The sequence below is a fragment of the Protopterus annectens genome, chromosome 14.part0, assembly GCF_019279795.1.
Source record: "Protopterus annectens isolate FY-2018-M chromosome 14.part0, PAN1.0, whole genome shotgun sequence".
NCBI classification, from domain to species: domain Eukaryota; kingdom Metazoa; phylum Chordata; order Ceratodontiformes; family Protopteridae; genus Protopterus; species Protopterus annectens.
In genome coordinates, this window is record NC_056748.1 from 840,780,444 (window position 1) to 840,804,824 (window position 24,381).

The following is a 24,381-nucleotide window of genomic DNA, read 5'->3' on the forward strand; positions in this document are numbered from 1 at the left end:
CATTTCAAAAGTTTTCCCACCTTTGATGTGATCTGTAAGCTGTACAATTCAACTGAAAAACAAATCTGTTGGGGTGAAAATATAAAAAAATAATCATACAATAGCTTGGTTGCATAAGTGTGCACACTCTTATACTTTGTTGAAGCACCTTTTGATTTAATTACAACGTTCAGTACTCTTGGATACACACCTGCCATCATTTAAAGAGACTCTGATTAACCCCAAATAAAGATCAGCTGTCTTAGTAGGACTTTCCTGCAATTTACTTAGTTGCGTGCTACAGCAAAAGCCATGGTTCGCAGAGCGCTTACAAAGCATCAAAGGGATCTCATTCTTGAAAGGTATCAGTCAGGAGAAGGGTACAAAAAATTTCTACAGCATTGGATATACCATGGAACACAGTGAAGAGAGTCGTCAAAAAGTGGAGAAAATATGGGGCAACAGTGACATTGCTAAGATCTGGACGTCCATCCAGAACTAATGAAAAGACAAGAATAAAACTGGTCAGGGAAGCTGCCAAGAGACCTACAGCAACAATGAAGGAGGTGCAGGTATTTCTGGCAAGTACTGGTTGTGTAGTACACGTGAGAACAGTCTCCAGTATTCTTCATATGTCTGGACTATGGCAAACTAGAACCAAGTCCCAACCACTGATAAAGGTACCTGCCAGATAAACACCGAAAATCCAAAGCATAAAAATTGGCAGTAACACCACAGCTTCACATAGTAAAAGTATTTATTTGTAAAAATGGACCAGATAAGCACTTTCACGTTCAGATCATAAAAACACAAAATCGCAGCTCAGCTCAGTTTAAAAACATGTTCAATCAGCTATGTTAATTCATCACTTAATTAAACCAACGTCCTCCCTTTCAATACAGGTTTTAGAGAGACACAAGCATTAATACCAGGATGTTTATCAGCTTGTAGCCTCTGGATCCATTCAAGTTCTGTTTCAGTATAGTTAGTAAGATGACCCCACCCCAGTGACCCACATGTAGTACTCTAAAAACAAATTCATGTCCAACATTTTCTTTAATATGTTTATTTTGTGCATTGCTCATATTGCAAGTCCTAATCTCATGAGAATGACTAAAAATTCTATCTTTTTATCTCTTATTTGTCTTAACATAGAATCCTGTACAGGACCTGCATGTGGCTAAATAAATCACATTTGCTGTACTACAATCTGTATAGAATCTGGGACTAAAAATACATTTCATCCGTGGATGTTTAAACACTTGTTCCTGTGAAATATACTTACAGGCTCTGCAATGCCTGCAACTGTATGCAGCAAGTCTGGCAGATAGCAAGTTATTTGACCTAGTATTGCAATTCCCTGTGCACAGCTGCCTTTTCAAATGTAAGCAATTTTTATACATAAAAGAGGAATTGTTCCCAACTATTTAAGGTGTCATGTCGTCACTTGTGAGTATTCTCCAATTTTTTCCTATAATATTACATACAGAGCCTACATCATTTGTGTACTTCAAACCAAATCTGGTTACACTTCAGAATCTCGAGCTACTGAAATATAGAACTTCAGTAGCTCGAGACCGAAGTGTCGAAACTGCACTTGTGAGAAAGTGCAGAACAGAGTGTGGAGATGAATGCGGAAATGTTGAACTTGCAGTGCTGATGTAGCTGGAGATTCGGGTAAATGCTTTACTAGGGGTTTTGTGCAGGGATTTTAGCGTGTGTGGAGTTTTGAGGTGTGGGTTAGGGTAAGTAGGTAAGATTGAGTGTGTGCAAGTGTTGCGAGTGGTGGTATTTGTACTTATGTGATGTGTGTTTGTGCAAGGGGAGTGTAGAATGTGTAGTGGTGGTTTTTGCGTGTTTGTGTTTTTAGTGAGACCTCGGAGTTTGTATATATAAGTAGCCCCCATGTGAGGGGCTGTGCCCCCCTGCTTATATGTAGGGTCAGTGCTTGTGTTTGTTTTGTTGTGTGTGTGGGTGTGTGTGTGCGTTTTGTTGGTTTATAGTGTAGGGAGGAAGTGTACGTGTGCTTGCTTGTGTGTGGAGTATGTATGTGGGTCGCCGTGAATTTGAATTTCTCGCTTTTGGGGGTTCGGTTTTTCAGGTTTTGGCATTACAGTCTCGAGATACTGAATTTCGATATTTCAGCATTTCAGGATTTTAAAGTGAAACTATACATACATATAGATAGATAGATAGATAGATAGATAGATAGATAGATATACATATGGTTTACTATTGAAAATCATGAGCGCACTTGGCGATAGTCCTAGCGATAAGGTCGTAAACAAGGATGTCGAAGACAAAATAATCAATCTAGGAACGGTTTTAACATGGGTCGAGGTAGGTGTTCAGTATTATTTCCTACTACAAACATCTTCCCTACCTCGACCCATGTTAAAACCGTTCCTAGATTGATTATTATATCTTCGACATCCGTGTTTACGACCTTATACGTTCGACTATCCGACTGTCGCCCAAGTGCCGTTCGCATTTTCAATAGTAAACCTATACACACACATACATAGATATAGATATATAGATATATATAGATATATATATATATTTAAATAAGCATGTGTTTTCATCTGTTCTTCAAACTGATGGGTCTCAGATCAGACTCTGGATCACACTTCAGCCACTTTGTTTGAACATAGGTTCTGTAGCTTGAGCTCCTCGCCTTGTCAATAATCCTCTCCGCTCTTGAATTACCTCAGATAGAGTTTGCCCTCACATCAGCCAACCAATACATCTCAAAGGATACCCATCCATTAGCATACTCTAAATTAAGTTGTACATAAACAGCAAAAAGAACAATGGAAAAGAAAACTGGAGGTCAAGCAACAATGTTGACAGGAATTACCCCTCAAGACATACTAGGAGCTTACATGATGGGACCTGGATAAAAACAGAATGGGAACTGGACAGTGGGAAGTTGAGGAAGGATGAAAACAGACAAAGATGCATAAGTTATGGTGAGTACATAACTTTTCCATCTGAGAAACTGACAAAGACAGCATCAACCAGTTACAGAAATCCTGGGTGGTCATCAAGAAAGGATATCCCCTAGTAATGCTGAGTCAAATGTTGCCCAGATTCCTAAATATGATGTCAAATCTGTAATGAGTTATGAAGGTATGAGCACTGGACCATGTGGCAGCTGCACAAATGTCATCTATAGAAGCTCTGGACCAAAAGGCTGTTGATGTGGCCATAGCTCTGGTGGAATGTGCCTTGGGCAGTTTCAGTAATGACAAACCTTGGTTCTTATGACGAAATGCAATCAGTGAGCCATCTAGATAAGGTTACTTTAGATACTTATTTGCCCAATTTAGCTTTGGAAAAAACAAGCAAGTGGTATGATTTTTCTGAAATCTTTGTTTCTGTGAAAAGAGAATTTAAGTTACCTATGAAAATCCAACAGATGTACCATGTATTAACCCTCTTGGTGGAAAAAACTAAAAAAAGAGGTAGATTGGTGACTGGCTGATAGTTGTGTCTGACTGTGCCATGGGTAGAATAAGAAGGGCTAGTCTGTATGGATACCCCTGTCCTTATGAAAAATCTGATACAGTAAATGAAGTGCTGATACTCACCTAGCTGACATAATGGCAACTAGGAAAAGAGATTTCCATGAAAATTTTAAGTATACCCTGGCTGAAGGGTCAAAGGGAGGTTGGGTCAAAGCTACACATTACTGTACTGATAAATCCCATGGAGAAGTAGAAAGTTACCTTTAGGGAAGGCCTTGCATAATCTCAGACAGGCTAAATAAGAATGTTGGACTTTAATGAGTAACTACATCAATTACTGAAAATGGAAGCAAGGAAATGAACAGCTGAGAGGTGCTGAAAAGGGGTCTGTTTCTGGACGACTCAACTAGAAAACCTTTTCCATTTGCTATTATAAATCTTTCTGGTAGAAGCTTTCTGGGATGATGCAAGGATGTAACAAACTAGGGAAAAAGCATGCAGTCTCTAGCCATCACTGGAAGTGAAGAAACCAAGAGGTGAATTTCAGGGTTGGAATATCCGGGTGAGGTACTCTAGATGGGCACACCTCTCATCTGTCCAGATTTCTGCAGCATGTACAGACTTTTGCCTCATATTTGTGGTCTGTTCCTCATACAGTTTGTGGTTTTCTGTCAAATCAATGGGGACTGAAGTCACTAAATAAGGAGACACAGAGTTGTAAACTTCATATCCTTCAGAAAAATGCATGCTGACACAAAGCATGACATTCTAGCAACCTTTTAAGTTTATAAGAGCAATATTCAAAACTGTCTGAATTACTGGGCCTTTGTCACCCCCATTATTTTTGTCTTTCTTTGGATTTTTTGCACTAAAAGGTTGACTTATATGCAGATGAATGAGATAGTAAATCTTGACAAGGATCCGACACCCAAGGAGGGTGAAATAGGTGAGGCCACAGGAAAGGAAACCACACTTGCCGAGGCCAGAATGGTGCAATAAGGGATTACCTTGCTCTTCCATTTTTATGCTTTCTGAAGAAATTTGGGACTGAGAAGGAAGGATGGAGGAAAGGCAGGTAAGGAGGCCGTGGGGGGGTCAATCGTGAATCAGTCTCTCTCTCTCTTGGTGATGCCCCCTCTGGACGGAAGATCAGGACAAAGTACCTGCTGAATTTAGAAGTGAGAGAAGATGCAGAGAGTTCACAGCATGGTTAGCTCCAGTGGCAAAAAAATTTCATCCCTAACTGAGACCACTTGTGAGGAAGTAAAAAGACCTGCTCAGTTTCTGCTAGCATGCTGATTTCTCCAAAATATGCATAACCAAAAAAAGCAGCTGGAAGAGATCGCACACTGGCACACACTCAGTGCCTCTCGATATTAAGTACAGGACTTGATTCCCCTTGTTTATTAATGTACCAGACCACAGACATGTTGTCGGCTGAATAGCAACCATCTCTAAAGGAAGAGCATCTCGAAATGCCTGCACCACCAATAGGACTACTCTCATTTCTAGGATACTGATGTGAAGACTGTCCTTACAAAGCAATGCCCCCCCCCCCCAAAAAAAAAAATCTGGAAGGCATCTGTCACTGTGGCATTGGGGCACAGGAAGAAAAAATGGGCAGCCCAGAAAAACAACATCAGCAGGAATCCATCAGGTAATGAGTGTTCTGCAAATATTTGTAATTCAAATAGGTGCACTCAGAGGGAAGACCCTACTTGACCACTGTACTGCAAGGGTCCACTGCAAGACACTCATACAAAATCTTCTTAAAGGTAACAAAACTATTGAAGCTGCCACTGATCTGAGCAGCTATAACACCAGGCTTGCAGGAGCAAAAGGAAGCGAATGAATGTATAAAGCTCGATTCTGTGGGTTGTTTATCCTTGTATGTGGTAAGCTTGCAATTTGCGTGACCGCACCCAGATGGGTAACAATGAATTCCAGGGTTTGAGTACAGGTAAGCTGAGACTTGGCATAGTTCAAAGTGATGCTCAGTTGTAGACACAGTTGGAGCAAGTAATTCCTGGCCTAACCTAGTAGAGGCTTGGTGGAAGCAGGAAGGAGCCAGTTATCTAGGTAAGGAAACATAAAAGAATCCATGCAGTCTCAAGTGAGCTGTGACCACTGCTATGCAAGTCTCTGAACAGAGACCATCTCCAAGCCACAACTGTAGGCATCTTCTGGAGCATCTGTATATCTTGATGTGATAGTATGCATCCTGGAGATCTATGCCATACATCCAATCATCGTTCCACAATAATGGTACAATAGACTGAACAGTGACCTATTAGAACTTCTGAGTGTTTTACAAATTGATTCAGAAAGCCGAAAACCAAAAACAATCTTAGGTCCCATTTTCTTTGACACTAAAAAGAATCTCTAATAAGTTCTGGATCCTTGTTGGTCTGGGGGACCACTTGGATGACTCTTTCCAGCAACTTTACTATATTTAAGGCTGCTGTCTTCCTCTAAGTGCAACATGAGGAATTCTCTTGGTCTGTTGGGGAGGTAGAAGGAAAAATTGGATGCAATAACCTCTGGATATTATTCTCTGCACTCAAATATCTTTAATAACTGCCCAGGCTTTGGGATGCACATATTAAGCACCTCATACTGCTTCCAGAGAGCAGCAGTCGAACAACCTTTCGGGGGCGCTTAAAGGGTTTCACAGAAAAAGGACCACTGAATCCTAGCTGTAGCAGTCCACCTCTACCATGGGGGGTGACTACTTCCACTAGGGTTCCCTCATCTGCCATGGAGGGATCCATTTCAGTACGAGTCCTGGGAAGACCCTTGTGTCTTTCAAAACCACAACTTTCTGCCTCTTCTCTGGTTCAGCAAAAAGTCCTTTGAAGGGTAAAAAAAGTAAAGTTTTGTACCTACAATAAATGTAGATGTTTGAGTGCTCACACTGCTGCAGTCATTACACTTGGGTTATCCTGCCATCAGGCGGTCCCGCAGTCGGCAAGAGTTCCAAAGTCTTGGTCCGGCGTCGGTTGCTTTCGCTTCTTCCCTGACGTCAGTGCGCCAGGGGTTTACAAGATGCATCAGACTCCATTTTCTTCAATTTTTCTTGCCCCAGATGTCAGGTGCCCCCAATAGGTAGGCAATACATATTGCTAATAAAGAATATACATATAAAATAAAAAACAATACCTTCAGTTACAAGCAAATACACCACAAAGGTTGTATAGGATAGAAAGGTATAGATAAGTCCAGCCAGTTCAGAGGGGACGAAGGGAGGGTAACCTGAACTGCAGCAGTGTGAACACTCTAACATCTACATTTATGGTAGGCACAAAACTGTACTATGTTCATCGTGTTACACTGCTGCAGTCATTACACTTGGGTAGAATCCCAAAGCTAAGGTTGGGTGGCTGGTCTATAAAGAGTTAGGATTGGCTATGAGGCCCTGCAGAACTGTGGTGGCAAATCCTGCTCTGGATTTAGAGTAAAGAGGCAGGCGGTAATGCTTGGTAAAGGTGTGCACTGATCTCCAAGTTGCAGCCTCCAAAACTTCCTTGGTAGGTACCCTTCTGAGAAAGGCTGTTGAAGTGGCTGTTGCCCTGGTGGAATGTGGCCTAATGGCATTTGGGACTGATTTTCCATGCTGTGTGTAGCAGTAACGAATACAGTGTCCTATCCATTTGGATATAGTCTGCTTTGAGATAGCTCTGCCCTGTGATCCTGCAGCATATGCTACAAACAGTTGCTCAGTTTTCCTGAAAGCTTTTGTTTTGTCCAAGTAGAAACGTAGCTGCCTGTGTATGTCCAAAGAAAGTACAGTTTTGTACCTACCATAAATGTAGATGTTCGAGTGTTAACCCAAGTGTGATGACTGCAGCAGGGTGATCTTGTCGTCAGGTGGTCCAGCAGTCGGCCTGAATTCTAAAGTCTTGGTCAGGCATCGGTTGCTGTCACTTCTTCCCTGACGTCAGTGCGCCAGGGGTATATATGATGCATCAGACGCCATTTTCTTCAGTTTTTCTTGCCCCAGATGTCAGGTGCCCCCAAAAAGGTGGTCAGTAATTAGTACCAATTTTAGAAATTTAGCACAATCACAGCATCCCTCCAGTTATAAGCAAATACATCAGAAATTAGAGGGGATGGAGGGAGGGTAACCTGGACTGCAGCAGGGTGAACACTCGAACATCTACATTTATGGTAGGTACAAAACTGTACTATGTTCATCATGTTACCCTGCTGCAATCATCACACTTGTGTAGAATCCCAAAGCTAAGGATGGGAGGAGGGTCAAAGAGGGTTAGAGGAGGCTAGAAGGCCCTGCAGAACTGCAGTGGGAAGCCAGCTCTAGTCTTAGAGTAAAGTGGTAAGTGGTAGTGTTTGGTGAAGGTGTACACTGAACGCCAAGTTGCAGCTTCCAAAATATCCTTGGTTGGCACCCCCCAGAGGAAGACTGTAGATGTAGCAGCTGCCCTGGTAAAGTGGGGCCTTATGGTAGCAGGAACTGGTTTTCCATGATGGGTATAGCAAAAACAAATGCAATGTCCTATCCATTTGGAAATGGTCTGTTTTGATATAGCCCTCCCTTGTGAAGCTGTAGCATAGGATACAAAGAGCTGGTCAGATTTTCTGAAAACCTTAGTTTTATCCAAGTAGTAACGAAGTTGCCTGTGTATGTCCAAGGAATGCAGGAGTCTTTCTCCTTTGTTCTGTGGATTTGGAAAGAAGGTGGGTAAGTGGATGGTTTGATTTAAAGCCACACTGGATACCACCTTAGGCATGAAGAAAGGATTATTTCGTAGAGAAACTCTGTCTTGATGGAAAATGAGGAAAGGTTCCACTGCTATTAGTGCCTGAAGCTCTGAGACTCATCTAGCTGAAGTTATTGCTAGCAGCAGGGCAGTCTTCCATGATATAAACTTTAGCTCAGCAGAGAAAGCTGGTTCAAAGGGAGGTAGCGCAAGTTTTTCCAGAACAAAGTTGAGGTCCCAGGTCAGTGTAGGTGCTCTCCTGGGGGGCCTAATGTTTTTTGCCCCTCTGAGGAACTGCCTTAGAAGTGGATGTGAAAATAAGGGTGGATCCGTGTTGTAGTGGGCAGAAACAGCTGAGGCGTGGATTTTAATAGATGAAAAAGAAAGCCCTTTGTGCAACATCTCAGTTAAATACTGTAGAATCTGAGGCATGTGAGGCTGAAGGGTATTTTGGCCTTTAGCTTGGTTCCAGGCGCAAAACCTTTTCCATTTGTCAGAGTAGGCCTTCCCGGTGCTGGACCTCCTAGCTTCCAGAATAACATCCATAACTGCTTGAGGAAGAGGAGCTGGCTGGATGCTTAGGTGATTTGCCATGCAGCCAAATTTAAGGTTTTGAGCTGGCTGTGTAGAATCTGATTGTCTTGCTGTGTGAGCAAATGGGCAATTTGTGGTAAAATCCAAGGTGGTCCCTGTGCCATACCAGTGCTGGCGTGGCCAGTCTGGGGCTATGAGTATCATTCATGGTCTCTCCTTTCTGACTTTTAGAAGCACCTTTGAGAGAGGGGGCAATGGAGGGAAGGCATATACTGTCAGGTTTTTCCAACTGAATGAGAGTGCGTCCACTTTCAAATCTTGATGAAGTGCCCTTGTACAAAATTTTGTTAGCTGATAGTTTTGGGGGCTGGCAAACAGGTCTATGTCTGGGTGGCCCAATTTTTGAGTTATCATTGCAAATACTTGTGGATCCAGTTTCCACTTGTGGGGATCCATGATGTTTCAGCTGAGGTCGTCTGCCAATGTGTTCTTTTTTCCTGGCAGGAATTGAGCTTGTAGCTGAACTTGGTAAGCCAGTGCTGTGTTCCACAAGGTCATTGCTTGCCTGCATAGATGGTAGGAGTGTGTACCCCCTTGTTTGTTTATGTACCACATTACTGTGGTGTTGTCCGTCCTTATTGTAAGCTGTCCTGGATGTAAGAGGTTCTTGAAGGCTGTCAGAGCATTCTGTACAGCTAGCATCTCTTTTTGATTGATGTGCAGATTCCCTTGATCTGCAGTCCACATGCCTTGAACGCACTGTCCTGCCATGTGTGCCCCCCAGGCATAGTCCGATGCATCTGTTGTCAGTTTGCCTGGCTGGGGGCAAGGTGAAAGGCTGATGCTTGTTGAGGTGACATGCCTGTGACCACCATAGAAATTCTTGTTGAAGGCAGGGAATGAGAGAGATCATTGTGTCCAAGCTGTGGCTGTGTTGAGACCATATGCATTTTAGGTACCACTGTAATTTCCTCATATGCAGCTTTGCAAATGGTATTAGTAGTATGCAAGATGCCATGAAGCCCAAGGCCTGCAGATTTTTTCTTGCAGGGAGTTGGGTCTTTGTTGCCATTATTTTGAAATACGGAGTCAGTTGTAGTTTTTTGTCTGGTGTCAGATAAGCCTTCTGGGCCGTTGTATTCAAGCTGGCACCCAGGAATGTCATTTTGTGAGGGTACTAGTTTCGATTTCTTTTCGTTTACTGTGTACCCTAGGAAACTTAGAAGATGTTTTACAAAAGCCAGATGTTGTAAGAGGATGTCCTTGCTTTCTGCTTGGATGAGGCAGTTGTCCAGGTATGGGTATATTTGAATTCCTCTTTGTCTGCAGTATGCAATTACTGGTGCCAGGCATTTTGTGAAAACCCTGGGCGCAGTGGATAAGCCAAAGGGCAGTGCAGAGAATTGGTAATGGGTTGAACCTGCAATGACACGGAGGTATCTTCTGCAATTTTGTCCGATACGGACATGCAGGTATGCCTCCTTGAGGTCCAACGTTACTAGCTATGCTTTCTTGCCCAACATGGGAAGAAGCTGCTGTAGTGTTAGCATCTTGAATTTGGGTATTTGTAAGAAGGTGTTTAGAAATGAAAGGTCCAGAATTGGTCTCCAGGCATTGTCCTTTCTGGGGACTAGAAAGAGTCTTGAGTAAAATCCTTGGCCTTGCTCCCGTGTAGGTACCAGTTGAATGGCTCTCATATGTCCATGAGAGCTGTAATTTGTTTTTGTGCCTCTGCCCACTGATTCTGTGGCAGGTTTGGCATTCCTCTTTTCATTGGCAAGGTGTGGAAATGGAATCTGTATCCTTGTGAAATTATGTCTAGGACCCATTTGTCCTTTGTGAGGATGTGCCAGTTGTCTGAAAAAAGTGCAAACTTTCCTCCCAAGGGAGATGCCAAGAGAGTCTTGCTTGACCATATGAGGTTTAAGTCATTGAGTTTGCCTTCTAGTAGTTTGGGGCCTGTCTTCTCCTCCCTTCTGTGTTGCAGTGCCTCATTGTCGAGGTTTGTAGTGGGTTTGTGGTTGTCTTCTGCCTCTTGGACGTCTGTATTTACCCCTCTGAGGTCTGTCACCAGCTGGAAAGCACCAATTTTTTGTTGGCCAATTTCTGCTGAAGCGAGGGGGCTGTACCTGTAGAAAATCTTTGACCGTCTGCATAGATTTTGCCTTATCCTCCATTTTCTTTAAGACTACTTCTGCTTTAACTCCAAATAGGACATCCTGCTGTAAGGGAGCAACTAGAAGCTTTGCTTTAACATGATCAGGCAGAGTTTGTTCTTTAACCAAGCATGCCTACGTATAACAGACCCAATAACAGCTGCTCTACAGGAAGCCTCCAAAGAATCAAATCCACAATGTAAAGTATGTTTGCCCACCTGTTCAGCTGCATGCAACAGATCCTGCATTTCTTTCAATTCAGACTGTTGAGGGAGTGTGCTCATTTTTTGTCTTATTTGAGACATTAGAAATTGCTGGTATTTTAGCATGTGAAATTGACAATTCAGTGCCCTCATAGCTAGTGTGGCTGAGGTGTAAACCTTTTCACCACACCTGTCTAGTGCTCTGGAGTCCCTTTCAGAGGGTCCAGGATTTTTCGCCATAGAAGCCTTAGCCCCTTTGGGACCCTGGGAGATAGTCTCTGGATCAGCAACAGGGCTTTTATAAAGGAATTTGTGGGTGTCAGGCACTCTATAATATCTGTCTGGTTTGGCTGGAGCAGGAGGCAGAGAATCTGGATTTAAATTAGATTCTAAGTAACCATCATCCACAATGTCTAAAACTGGGGGGATAGCAAGAGGTCTGTGCTGGGGGAGTAAAAGAAAAGTACAGTTTTGTACCTACCATAAATGCAGATGTCCGAACTGGATAGCATCTGCAGTCATAACAACTGGGGTTGTCCTGTCGTCAGGCAGCCCTTCAGTCGGCCGGATTCCAAAGTCCGGTCCGCCGGCTGATGTCGCACTTCACCCGACGTCATCTCTGTTGGTCTTCGGGTATAAAGGCATCAGCCGACGCCATTTTCCTCAGTGTTTCTTGCCCCAGATGCCAGTAGCCCTCTTGTAGGCTAAAAATTTTGGATAAATGCCAATGTTTCCAAAAGATAGTGGTAAACACAAAAATAAGCATGTATGTACATATATACAACAAATACACCATAAAAGACTCCCCACCAGCTAGCTATTAGGAGGGTAAACACCCTAGGAGTACCACAGAGGGAAGGAGGGAGGGTAATCCTGACTGCAGATGCTATCCAGTTCGGACATCTACATTTATGGTAGGTACAAAACTGTACTATGTCCTTCATGGATGCATCTGCAGTCATAACAACTGGGTAGAATACCATAACCAACTAGGGGAGGAGGAAGAAACTAGATTATGGTGTGTTTAGGATCCCTTGCAGTACAGCAGTGGCAAACCCTGCTCTGGATCTGGAATATAGAGGCAAATTATAATGCTTGGCAAATGTATGCACGGAGGTCCAAGTAGCCGCCTCAATAATGTCTTTGGTTGCCACTCCTCGTAAAAAGGCTGTGGTAGTGGCTGTTGCCCTTGTAGAATGAGGTCTTATGTTCTGTGGAATTGGTTTTCCATGGAAGGATTAACAGAATCGTATGCAATTTCCTATCCATTTGGAGATTGTCTGTTTGGAAATAGCTTTTCCTTCCCTTCCTGTTGCATAGGCTACAAAAGCTGATCATTTTTCTGCTACTTTTGTTCTGTCCAGGTAGTAGCGTAGCTGTCTATGTACATCCAAGGTATGCAGTATTCTTTCCCCTCTGTTTTGTGGGTTGGGAAAGAAGGTAGGTAGGTGGATTGCCTGGTTTAAAGACACTCTGGATACCACCTTAGGCATAAATGTAGGATTAGTCCTCATGGACACTATCTGGATGGAAGATTAGGAAGGGTTGTACTGCCATTAGGGCCTGGAGTTCAGAAACCCTCCTGGCTGAGGTTATTGCCAGTAGGAAGGCGGTTTTCCACGATAGATGCTGTAGGTCTGCTGTTGCTGCTGGCTCAAAGGGTGATAGTGTCAACTTTTCTAGCACAAAGTTCAAGTCCCAAGCTGGTAATGGTGGTTTCCTTGGAGGTTTTACATTCTTGATTCCTCTGAGGAACTGTCTGAGTAATGGGTGTGAAAAACAGGTGGATCAAAGCTGTATTCTGCTGATATAGCTGATGCATGTATCTTGATGGAGGAGTAGGACAGGCCTGAATGTAGAAGTTCTGCCAGATACTCCAGAATGTTAGGCATATCTATGTTTGACACATCTTTTCCTCTTTCAGTACTCCAAATGACAAACCTTTTCCATTTTCCTGCATAGTTCCTTCTTGTTGAAGGTCTGCGGGCTTCAAGAATAATGTCTTTAACTCTTTGTGAAAGTTCTGGATTAGCTGCTGCTATGTGATGTTCCATGCAGTCAGTTGCAACGTTTTTAGGTTTGGATGCATGATGCTGTAGTTGTTCTGAGTTATCAAAGGCATCAGGGGTATTGGCCACATATTGATCTGAGACATGCTCCTCAGCAGTGGGTACCAGTGTTGTCTTGGCCAGTTTGGAGCTATTAGGATTATCCTTGGACGTTCTTCCTTGATTTTTAGTAATACCTTGTGTATCAAGGGAAGAGGTGGGAATGCATATGCTGTTAGGCCTTTCCAGCTGAAGGAGAGCGAATCCACTTTCCATGCTAGTGGGTGGAATGTCCTTGTGCAGAACTTTTGAGCTGGTGATTGAGAGGGAAGCAAATAAATCTATCTGAGGCATTCCCCATTTCTTTGAGATGGTCTTGAAGATGTCCGGGTGTAGCATCCATTCGTGGGCATCCGATGTGGTTCTGCTTAATATGTCTGTTAGAGTATTTTCTTTTCCCGGTACAAATATTGCCTGTAACTGGATGTTGTAGCTGAGTGCCAGGTTCCACAGCTCCAAAGTCATTCTGCATAGGGGGTATGAATGAGTGCCTCCCTGTTTGTTGATGTACCACATGACTGTGGTGTTGTCTGTCCTTATCATCAACTGTCCCTCTTTGAGAAATGGTCTGAAGTTTTGGATTGCCAGTTTTACTGCCAGCATTTCTTTTAGGTTGATGTGCAGGTGAAGTTGATCCTGCGTCCACAATCCTTGCACGCATTTGTCCAGCATGTGGGCCCCCATCCTAGGTCTGAAGCGTCTGTTGTGATGGTCTGGCTTGCTTGACATCTGCGAAAGGGTAGCCCTGGGTTTGACTGGCATGCTTGAGCCCACCATAGGAACTCCTGTTTTAAGCATGGAATTAGTGGAATTTCTGTTTCTAGGCTGTGCCTGTGTTGGGACCATAAATTCTTTAGGTACCACTGTAGTTTTCTCATATGTAGTCTGGCAAGTGGAACCAAGATTATGCATGATGCCATGAAGCCCAAGGCCTGCAGTACTTTTCTTGCTGTTAACTTGTTCTGTTTTGTTAGTGCCAAGAAGTAAAGAGGGAGTTCTCTTTGTTTTCTGGAATTAGAAAAGACATTTGTGTTACTGTGTCCAATTGCACGCCCAAGAATGTCCTTGTCTGGGATGGGATCAGCCTTGATTTTTGTAAATTGACTGTGTATCCCAGTGCTTGTAGCAAGTAAATGACCCTTTGTAAATCTGTTGTCAGCTTGCTTTTGTTGTCCCCTTGTAGCAGGCAGTCGTCCAGGTATGGGTAAATTTGAATTCCTGTAGTCTGCAGTGGGCGATTACTGATGCCAGGCATTTTGTGAATACTCTGGGCGCAGTAGATAAGCCAAAGGGCAATGCTGAGAATTGATAATGCTCTGATCCTGCAAGAAATCTGAGGTATCTTCTGCAGATTGGTCGAATGGGGACGTGCAGGTATGCCTCCTTGAGATCTAGAGTTACCAGCCAACACTCCTTGCCCAGCATGGGAAGAAGTTGCTGTAGGGTCAGCATTTTGAATTTTGGGACAATGATGTATGTATTTAAGGTGGACAGGTCGAGAATAGGTCTCCAACTTTTTCCTTTCTTGGAACTAGGAATAGTCTTGAGTAGAATCCCTTTCCTTGTTCTGTTGTTGGCACTCTTTCCACAGCTCTCATGTTTGCTAACTGCATTATCTGTTGTAGAGCCTCTGTTTTTGATTTGGAGGTAGATTTGGCATTCCTCTTTGACTGGTAAAGTGTGGAAGTGGAAACGGTAACCTTGATCTATGGTTTGTAAAATCCACTTGTCTTTTGTGATATAGTGCCAGTTCTTTGAAAATAAGGTTAATTTGCCGCCTAATGGAGCTGCTATTTGTTCCCTGGTAGGCGGATTTAGAGTTAAGTCACTGTGGCTGTGTTGTTGTAGTGGCAGTGGTTGTGTCTGTGCCTCTGTTGTTATCTTGCCACTGTCGTCCTCTGTAGGCACCTCCTCTGGATTGGTTTCTGCCTCTGGAACGTCTATTCCTGCCCCTTTGGGATCTTGTGGAGTCAGGAAAGGACCAATTTTTGGCAGGCCAGTTCCCGCTAAACCTTGGGGGTTGGACCTGCAAGAAATCTTTAACCGTTTGAACAGATTTTGCCTTTTCTTCCATTTTCTTCATTACCTGCTGGGCAGGTGTACCAAACAAGCTGGTCTTATCCATAGGAGCATCTAATAACTTAGCTTTAACATGATCCGGTAAAGCTTGTTCCTTTAGCCATGCATGCCTTCTTATCACTGTGCCAGTCATGGCTGATCTAAATGAAGCCTCCAGTGCATCATAGCCACATTTTAAGGAATGGTTACTAACCTGTTGTATGTTATTTACCATTTCTAATACATATTTCTTATCAATTGATTCATCAGAGGATAGCTTTTTTGTTAACTGATCAAGCATAAACTCTTGGTATTGTATCATGTGAAACTGACAGTTTAAAGCTCTAGCTGAGAGAGTAGCTGAAGTGTAAACCTTTTTGCCCCATCTGTCTAGAGACCTGGCTTCCCTTTCAGAAGGAAAAGGGTTTTTAGCTGTGGTCGCGGCTACTGCCTTGGGACCCTGGGATATAGTTTCGGGGTCTGCAAGTGGGGCCTTGTAAAGGTGGTGATGAGTGTCTGGTACCCTGTAAAATCTGTCTGGTTTGGCAGGGGCTGGAGGTAAAGAATCTGGTGCAGAGCAGACATCATTGAAGGCATCATCCACTACAGAGAGCACAGGAGGTATAGCTAAGGGCCTGTGTTGTGGAAGGTGCAGAAAGGTTCTCAGTCTTTTCTGGAGTCTGAGAAATCCTGCTGCTGCCATTGGAACTGCTCTCGCATGGCATGTAAGGTTTCCCCAAAGGAAAATTCTTCTGGTGGGGAGGCAGCTGGAATGGATTCTTCAGCATCTGAGTCTTCAAAATTGGAGAAAGGAGCCTCTGGCTGGTCTGTTATGTCTGATTCATCAGCAGAATCATCAGAGGACACAGGCTCGGGGGGCTCTGCCCTAGGTCTCTTCTCTGGGGGCTGAGAGGCCCTGTCTGGGTGAGATTGAGATACCCTAATTAATGAAATTAAATCTTCTGCCAGAGTAAGCATTTGTGCACTAGAAGAGGGCCGGGTTGTAGGGGGTTTAGCAGGCACTGTTCTAGTAGTTTTGGCTGCTTTGGCCCTGGCAAAGGCCTTAATGGACATGGCTGCTGGAGGCCTAGCAGCACCGCGTGCTGGGGTAGACACATCCAAGGGAATGGTGTCTGATAAGTCAGTGGCAACCACCGTAGTGGCTAAAATTTCTGAGGCCGATTCAAGAGAAGTAGCAGGGGCCTCAGTGGTAGTGATAGATTCTGCTGTATTTTGATCAGTTTTCTCGGTTTCGCCGAAACCGAGACACTCGGTTTGCTTAACCATGGTTTCGCCGAAACCGCGGACATGAGTGTCGGTCTTTATCTTTGCTTTTAGCAGTTTGGGTAGTCGGAGGATCCGACGGCATAATATACGCAAAATCAGAACCGAAAAACTGTTCAGCAAACTCCGACCGACGCCTAAGCGTTCGTCGGTTGAAAAAGCACAGGCCGAACAGGCTGCTACGTCGTGGGCTGGGGCTAAACAAGGCAGACAGTAAGAGTGGAAATCCTTATGAGGTATTTGTTTCCCACAGGTTAAACAATTATTAACTTTTTCTGACATCGGCTGAGGCAAGAAAGAGTCCCCAACGGGTACTTAGCTTTAGAAGTCTTCGAAGTAGTATTCGGTAGAAGTAATCTCTGGATCCGACCGACCGGCACTTGCGAACAGCTTCTGCTTCGGGCGCCACGCGGCAAGAAAGACTGAGGAAAATGGCGTCGGCTGATGCCTTTATACCCGAAGACCAACAGAGATGACGTCGGGTGAAGTGCGACATCAGCCGAAGCCGGACCCGGACTTTGGAATCCGGCCGACTGAAGGGCTGCCTGACGACAGGACAACCCCAGTTGTTATGACTGCAGATGCATCCATGAAGGACATCTCTCTGAGCCTTTTCTTTGAGTCAGAGTAGTCCTGACCTTCCCAGTGAAAATTTTCCCTCATAGTGTGTAAAGTTTCCCCAAAGGAGTAGTCTTCAGGGGGAGAAGCTGAGGGAATGGAATCCTCAGCATCAGAATCTTCATAAGGGGGAAAGGAGTAATCCTGGTCCTCAGAGGAGCCTGAGGAAATCCACACTTGATCAGAGGAGGCATAATCTTCCTCTTGTCTAGGCCTTTTGTCGGGGGGGGGGGTTGGGTACCCCTGATTAAAGAGATTAAATCTTCAGCCATTTTAAGCATCTGTTTCTTAGGCATGGGGCCTTGAACTGGAGACTGAAGTGCAGTCTTTTTTTGGTTTAATAGGAGTATTAAGCTTAGGATACGCTTTTATAGTGAGCATCGTCGGTCTGAAGACACCTTCAGAAACCGAAGGCGTTTCTGCAGCACCATCTCTTTCCGCAATGTCGTCGGTAGGGGCTAAAGAAAATGGCTGTGTCGGCCTAGCACTCTCCGCCAAAGGCTCCAAAGCGGTCTCGGGTTCCAACTCTGCGGTAGCCAGGGGCTGCGTAGGAGCCTCACTGAAAACCGGTGAACCTGAGACCGGCCCAGCCGAGGCCTCGGAGTCTGGCTTGGGTCTAGGCTGCCTTTCCTTATCCTTGCGTTTTTTGTGGACGCCAGTAGTCGGTTGCTCCAACGGCATTGTGTAGTTAAATTTTCTACTGTAGTGTCGTACGAAATCAAAGCGTCTTTTTATAGTACGCTAATTGAACCTAGCACAAAAGCGACAACCAGTGACATCGTGGTCTGGGCCTAGGCAAGGTATACAATAAGAATGAAAATCCTTATGAGATATTTGCTTCCCACAAGAAAATCAATTGTTAACTTTTTCTGACATCGGTCTGAGGCAAGAAAAGTTTCCCCAATGGGGTACTTAGTTTTACTGAAGACTTCGGATCTGAAATTCGACTACGAAAATCTCAGGAGTCGGCCGACCGGCACTTGCAAACTGCTTCTGCTTCGGGCACCACGCGGCAAGAAAGACTGAAGAAAATGGCGTTGGATGCATCATATATACCCCTGGCGCACTGACATCAGGGAAGAAGCAACAGCAACCGACAACGGACCAAGACTTTGGAATTCAGGCTGACTGCGGGACTGCCTGACAAGATAACCCAAGTGTGATGACTGCATCAGGGTAACACGATGAACATTGCAGAAGTTTCTCCCGTTTATTCTGGGGGTTTGGATAAAAAGTTGGCAAATGGATGGTTTGGTTGAGAGCCACACTAGGTATCACCTTTGGCATAAAGGTAGGGTTTGTCCTTAAAGAAACCCTGTCCTGATGAAAAATTATAAAAGGTTCCACTGCCATTAATGCCTGTAGCTCTGACTCTTCGTGCTGAAGTTACTGCCAGGAGCAGAGCTGTTTTCCATGATAAAAATTTTAGATTGGCTGTATTGGTTGGCTCAAAAGGTGGCAGGGTCAGATTTTCCAAAACGAAATTGAGGTCCCAAGTCGGTGTTGGTTCCCTCCGGGGCGGTCTTATGTTTTTAGCCCCTCTGAGGTACTGCTTTATCAAGGGATAAGAGAATAAAGGAGGATCCATGTTGTAATGTGCCGAAATGGCAGAGGCGTGGATCTTAATTGATGAGAAGGATAGGCCTCTGTCCAGCATCTCAGTTAAGAATTGTAAAATTAAGGAATGTTTGGAACAAGAGGGTCAAGGTTTTGAGCCTGGTTTCAGGCGCAGAATCTCTTCCACTTTTCTGAGTAAGCATTCCTGGTGCTAGGCCTCCTGGCCTCCAAAATGACATCCATAACAGCTTTAGAGAGAGGTGTTGCCTGTTTGGCTAATTTATCTGCCATGCAGTTAGGTTTAGGGTTTTGAGCTGACCGTGCAGGATCTGATTGTTTTGTTGAGTAAGAAGGTGTGGAATTTGAGGCAAAAACCATAGAGGTCCTTGAGCCAAGTTCCTTAAGATAGGATACCAGTGTTGGCGTTGCCAGTCTGGAGCAATCAGCATCATCTGTGGTTTTTCTTGTCTGGCTTTTAGGAGTACCTGTGAAAGGAGAGGCAGTGGCGGGAAGGCATAAACGTTTAGGTTTTTCCATCTGAACAGGAGTGTGTCCACCTTCCATGCTTGCTTGTGATAAGTCCTTGTGCAGAATTTTTGTAGTTGGCAATTCAGTGGGGAGGCAAACAGATCTATGTCTGGGCATCCCCATTTTTGCGTTACCATGCTGAAGATTTGTGGATTCAACTTCTATTCGTGAGGGTCCATGATATTTCTGCTTAGATCGTCTGCCAAAGTATTTTTCTTTCCTGGCAGGAATTGTGCTTGCAGATGAACTTGATACGTTAGAACTGTGTTCCACAAGGTCATGGCTTGCCTGCATAGGGGATAAGAATGAGTGTCCCCTTGTTAGTTTATGTACCACATTACTGTGGTGTTGTCTGTCTTTAATAGTAATTGTCCCGGATGCAGAAGGTCCTTGAAAGCTGTTAGGGCATTTTCAACAGCCAACATCTCTTTTTGACTGATGTGAAGATGCATCTGGTCTGTGGTCCACTTGCCCTAAATGCATTTTCCTGCCATGTGTGCTCCCCAGACGTAATCCGAAGCATCTGTTGCTAGACTTTGCCTGGCTGTTTGTTGGGTAAAAGGCTGACCCTTGTATAGGTGACATGCCTGTGCCACCATCGAAACTCCTGTTGTAGGCAGGGTATCATTGGTATTACTGCTTCTAAACTGTGAGAGTGTTGAGTCCAAACAACTTTTTAGGTACCATTGTAATTTCCTCATATGCAGTCTGGCATATGGTATTAGTACAATGCAGGATGCCATGAAGCCCAGGGCCTGCATACTTTTTCTTGCAGGAAGATGGGACTTTTTTGCCAGTAACTGAAAATATTGAGTTAGATGAACTTGTCTGGCGTGAGGTAAGCCATCTAGGCCGTTGTATTTAAGCTGGCACCCAGGAATATAATCTGTTGCGAGGGCACTAGTTTTGATTTCCTTTTGTTTACTGTGTACCCTAGAGAAATTAGCAACCTTTTTACAAACGCCAGATGCTGAAGAAGAATGTCCTTTGTTCTCTGCCTGAATGAGGCAGTCATCCAGGTATGGATATATTTGAATTCCTTTTTGTCTGCAAAATGCAATTACTGGTGCCAGGCACTTTGTGAAGACCCTGGGGCGCAGTAGATAAGCCAAAGGACAGTGCAGAGAATTGGTAGTGCATTGTACCAGCTTTGAATATGAGATATCTTCTGCAATTTTGTCTGATAGGGACATGCAGGTATGCCTCTGACGTCCAGCGTAACAAGCCAAGCCTTCTTGCCCAGCATGGGTAGAAGCTGATGTAATGTCAACATTTTGAATTTTGGAATATTCAGTTAAGTATTTAGAATTGAAAGGTCTAGTATGGGCCTCCAGGCCTTGTCCTTTCTGGGGACCAGGAAGAGCCTCGAGTAAAACCCTTGTCCTTGTTGTGGTACTTTTTGAATAGCTCTCATGGCCATGAGGGCTGAAATTTGTTTTTGTGCCTCTGCCCATTGATTTTGTGTCAGGTCTGGCATTCCTTTTAGCCTTGGTAAAGTGTGAGAGTGGAACCTGTAAACTTGAGACACAATATTCAGAACCCATTTGTCTTGGGTGATTGATTGCCAGTTTTGAGAAAAAAGTGCTAGTCTTCCCGCTAAGGGGGCTTCCAAAAGGGACATGCTTGGCGTACGAAGGGGAAAGTCATTGTGACTGTTTCCTGTAAGGTTGAGACTTGTCCTCACCTCCTTTTGGGGTTGAGGAGCCCCACTGTCGTCGTCTGTTTGAGCCTTGGGGTTGAGATCTGCTTCTTGGGCATCTGTAACAGCCTCTCTCTGTGGCCTGTCTGACACTGGAAAGGACCAATTCTTTGTTGGCCAATTTCTGCTAAACCGAAGTGGCTGTACCTGTAAGAAATCCGTGACTGTTTGCATAGATTTAGCTTTATCCTCCATTTTCTTTAACACCTCTTCTGCCTTAATACCAAACAAGGTATCATGCTGTAAAGAAGCATCCAATAATTTTGCCTTAACATGATCAGGTAAACTCTGTTCTTTCAACCAAGCATGTCTTCGAATCACAGAACCTGTAACTGCTGCTCTACAAGAGGCCTCTAAAGAATCAAAACCACATTGCAGAGTATGTTTTCCCACCGGTTCAACTGCATGTAATAAATCCTGCATTACTTTACAATCAGGAGCTTCTGAGCTTGCAAGCATTTTTCGTTTTAACTGAGCCATTAAATATTGTTGGTACTTAAGCATGTGAAACTGGCAATTTAAAGCTCTTACTGCTAAGGTTGCGAAAGTGTATACTTTCTTTCCCCATCTATCCAAAGCTCTGGAATCTCTATCAGAGGGCACTGGATTTTTTGCAATGGAAGCCTTACTCCTTTTGGACCCTGGTAAATAGTTTCTGGATCAACAAAAGGGTTTTTGTGAAGAAACTTGTGAGAGTCAGGGACTCTATAGTACCTGTCTGGCTTGGCTGGAGCAGGGGGCAAAGAATCAGGAGATAAGCTGGATTCAGAGAACACATCACCCACAATGCCTAGTACAAGCGGAATAGCCAGCAGCCTGTGCTGAGGCAATAAAAGGAAATCCCTGAGCCTTTTCTTGGATTCTGAGTAATCCTGACTTTCCCAATGGAAATGCTCCCTCGTAGTATGTAAAGTTTCCCAAAATGAATAATCCTCAGGAAGAGAGGCTGAAGGAATAGATTTTTCAGCATCAGAGTCCTCATAGCGGGGTAGAGAGTATCCCTGTTCTGAAGAGGAATCGGAGGAAATGGAAACCTTATCAAAGGAGTCATAGTCTGTGTATCCTGCCTAGGCCTTTTCTCAGGAGGGGGATGGGAACCCCTGATTAGAGTAATGAGGTCTTCGGCCATTTTAAGCATCTGTTTCTTAGGCATGGAGGACTGTCCAGGAGAATGCTGTACTTGTTTCTTTGCTTTTCATGGTACCTTTGTCTTGGCTGTTCTTTTAATGGAAAGTTGTGAAGGTCTGAAAACACAGTCAGAAGCCGATGCCTGCTCAGCAGCTCCGGACCCATCTGAGGGATTAGTTTCCGTAGGCCCAATACCTTGACTTTCCAGAGGCCTACTGGACTCCACGTGGGAGCAGGAAGCGACCTGTGGCCCTGAGGTAGTGGGTGTCAGGGGCTGCGAAAGCGCCTCACTGAGAACCGACAACTGGCCTAGAAGAGGTTTTGTTGTCGGTTTTGGACCTCGGATGCCTGTCTTTATTCTTGTTCTTTGCGTTTTTTCAGTATTGAGGTAGTCGGTTGTTCCGTCGGTATGGTATAATTAAACCTTCGGCCAAAGTAGTGCAAAGCAAAATCAAAATGTCTTTTTATAGTGCGTTTGTTAAATCTAGCACAAAACCGACAACTAGTGACGTTGTGATCAGGGCCTAGGCATGGAATACAGTAAGAGTGGAAGTCCTTATGAGGTATTTGCTTCCCACAAGAAATACAATTATTAACTTTTTCTGACATTGCTCTGAGGCAAGAAAAAAGTTTCCCCAACGGGGTACTTCGCTTTACTGAAGACTTCAGATCTGAAATTAGTCTTCGAAAATCTCAGGAGTTGTCTGACTGGCACTTGCAAACTGCTTCTGCTTCGGGCACTGTGCGGCAAGAAAGACCGATTAAAATGGCATCGGATGCATTTTGTATACCCCTGGCGCACTGACGTCAGGGAAGAAGCGACAGCAACCGATGCCGGACCAAGACTTTGGAACTCTGGCTGACTGCGGGACCGTCTGATGGCAGGATAACCCAAGTGTAATGACTGCAGCGGTGTAACACGATGAACATACATATTCCTATGGCAAATGTCTTTCCAACCTCCTCGCTCCTAGAGAGAATTTCCTTCACACTAGGGCCAAACAAGGTAGATGCAGCAAATGGAGAACTGATGAATGATGACAAAGGGCTCTGCAAAATCACAATGATGCATCCAGGCATGCCTTCTTTACACCAATCCCTGAAACTGCGGCTTTCGAAGCTCCCACTGAAGCATGGGAAATTAACTCATTGAGGAGTTCAACAGGGATGGGAGGGTGCCTATTTGCAAAGAAACCATCTTTTTGACCTCCACAAACATATACCCTAGCGGGGTATCGGAAAGCTCTTTGAAAAATTCTCTCTGAAATCTCGTGTAATGTGTGCCAAATAGTTCAGCAGCCTAAGGGCAAAGGTCACTGAAGCAAAGGCACTCTTTCCAAATCTGTCCAACATCTAGGATTCCCTGTTGGGGGAAGGACAGCTAAACTCTGTTTAGCAAGTTCTTTCCTGATGGCCACCAAGCATCCAATGGGGACCTTTGCTTAAATGGGCCTGATCTTTCGGCACAATAAGGGACTAATCTGGCCTCTTGGGGAGAGGCTGCATGACATCAGGAACTTTCCAAGTCCAGTGAGAGATGGGGTTCACCATCTCATTAGCCGGGGGAGTGAGGTGGGGGTGATAAGCCAGGACATAGCTGAGCCTGTTCCAAAAGCCTCAAGAAAAACTGACTCCTCCTCGGAAGAGGGACCAGAAGTCTAGCCACCTTTTTGTCTGAAAAGTTTGAGCATTTTACCGAAAGAGACTTAAAACTTCTCAAAGAAGCCTTTAGTTAAGGAGTCCTGTGGGGAGTCCAAGTGCCTCCATTTACATGTACACTTTCGAGGAGGCTCGCTGGTGTTGTTTCGTGGACGACTGAAAAGTGCCAGCAGAGTCCTGAATGAGGACTGTCTCCAGACTTGACATTACTGGCTGTCCTAATGGGACAGGAAAAAAAGACTTGGTATCCAAAACAGACCGCTGAGGAGGGGGTGGACCCAAGGGTGGAAAAAAATGTCATCCACAGATGTGGAAAACACTTTCTCCACTATCTCAAAGGCAGGGGTCAAAAGGGAATCAAGTTCTGACCTGTCAGGAGCCTAATACACCTGAGCAGAATAGAACCGAATCACCCCAAGACCCTGCCACAACACAGAGGTTGGAGCTGAGCTGTCCAGAGCAGAGGCTATAAAAGTAAGGGATGGCTCCAAAACCTCGGGAGTCAAAACCAGTCCTCCAGATCTGGCACTTACACTATGGCTCCGAGGTACTTCTGGTTCTGACGGAGTCTGGATCAGAGAAAGTGTCAGAGTTAAAGGCAAAGCCCTCTAACCAGACAGACAAGCTCAAAATTTTCAAGTCCATATGCTTTGATACCAGTGGATGGATTGGAGTACGAGTC

The 24,381-nt window shown here is 44.4% G+C and overlaps 1 protein-coding gene across 1 annotated transcript in view; it reads right to left on the minus strand.

Moving 5' to 3' along the window:
- Nucleotides 1-24,381, minus strand: part of WAPL (WAPL cohesin release factor) — a 3,318,690-nt gene that overhangs the window by 2,268,869 nt on the left and 1,025,440 nt on the right. The window lies entirely within an intron of this gene.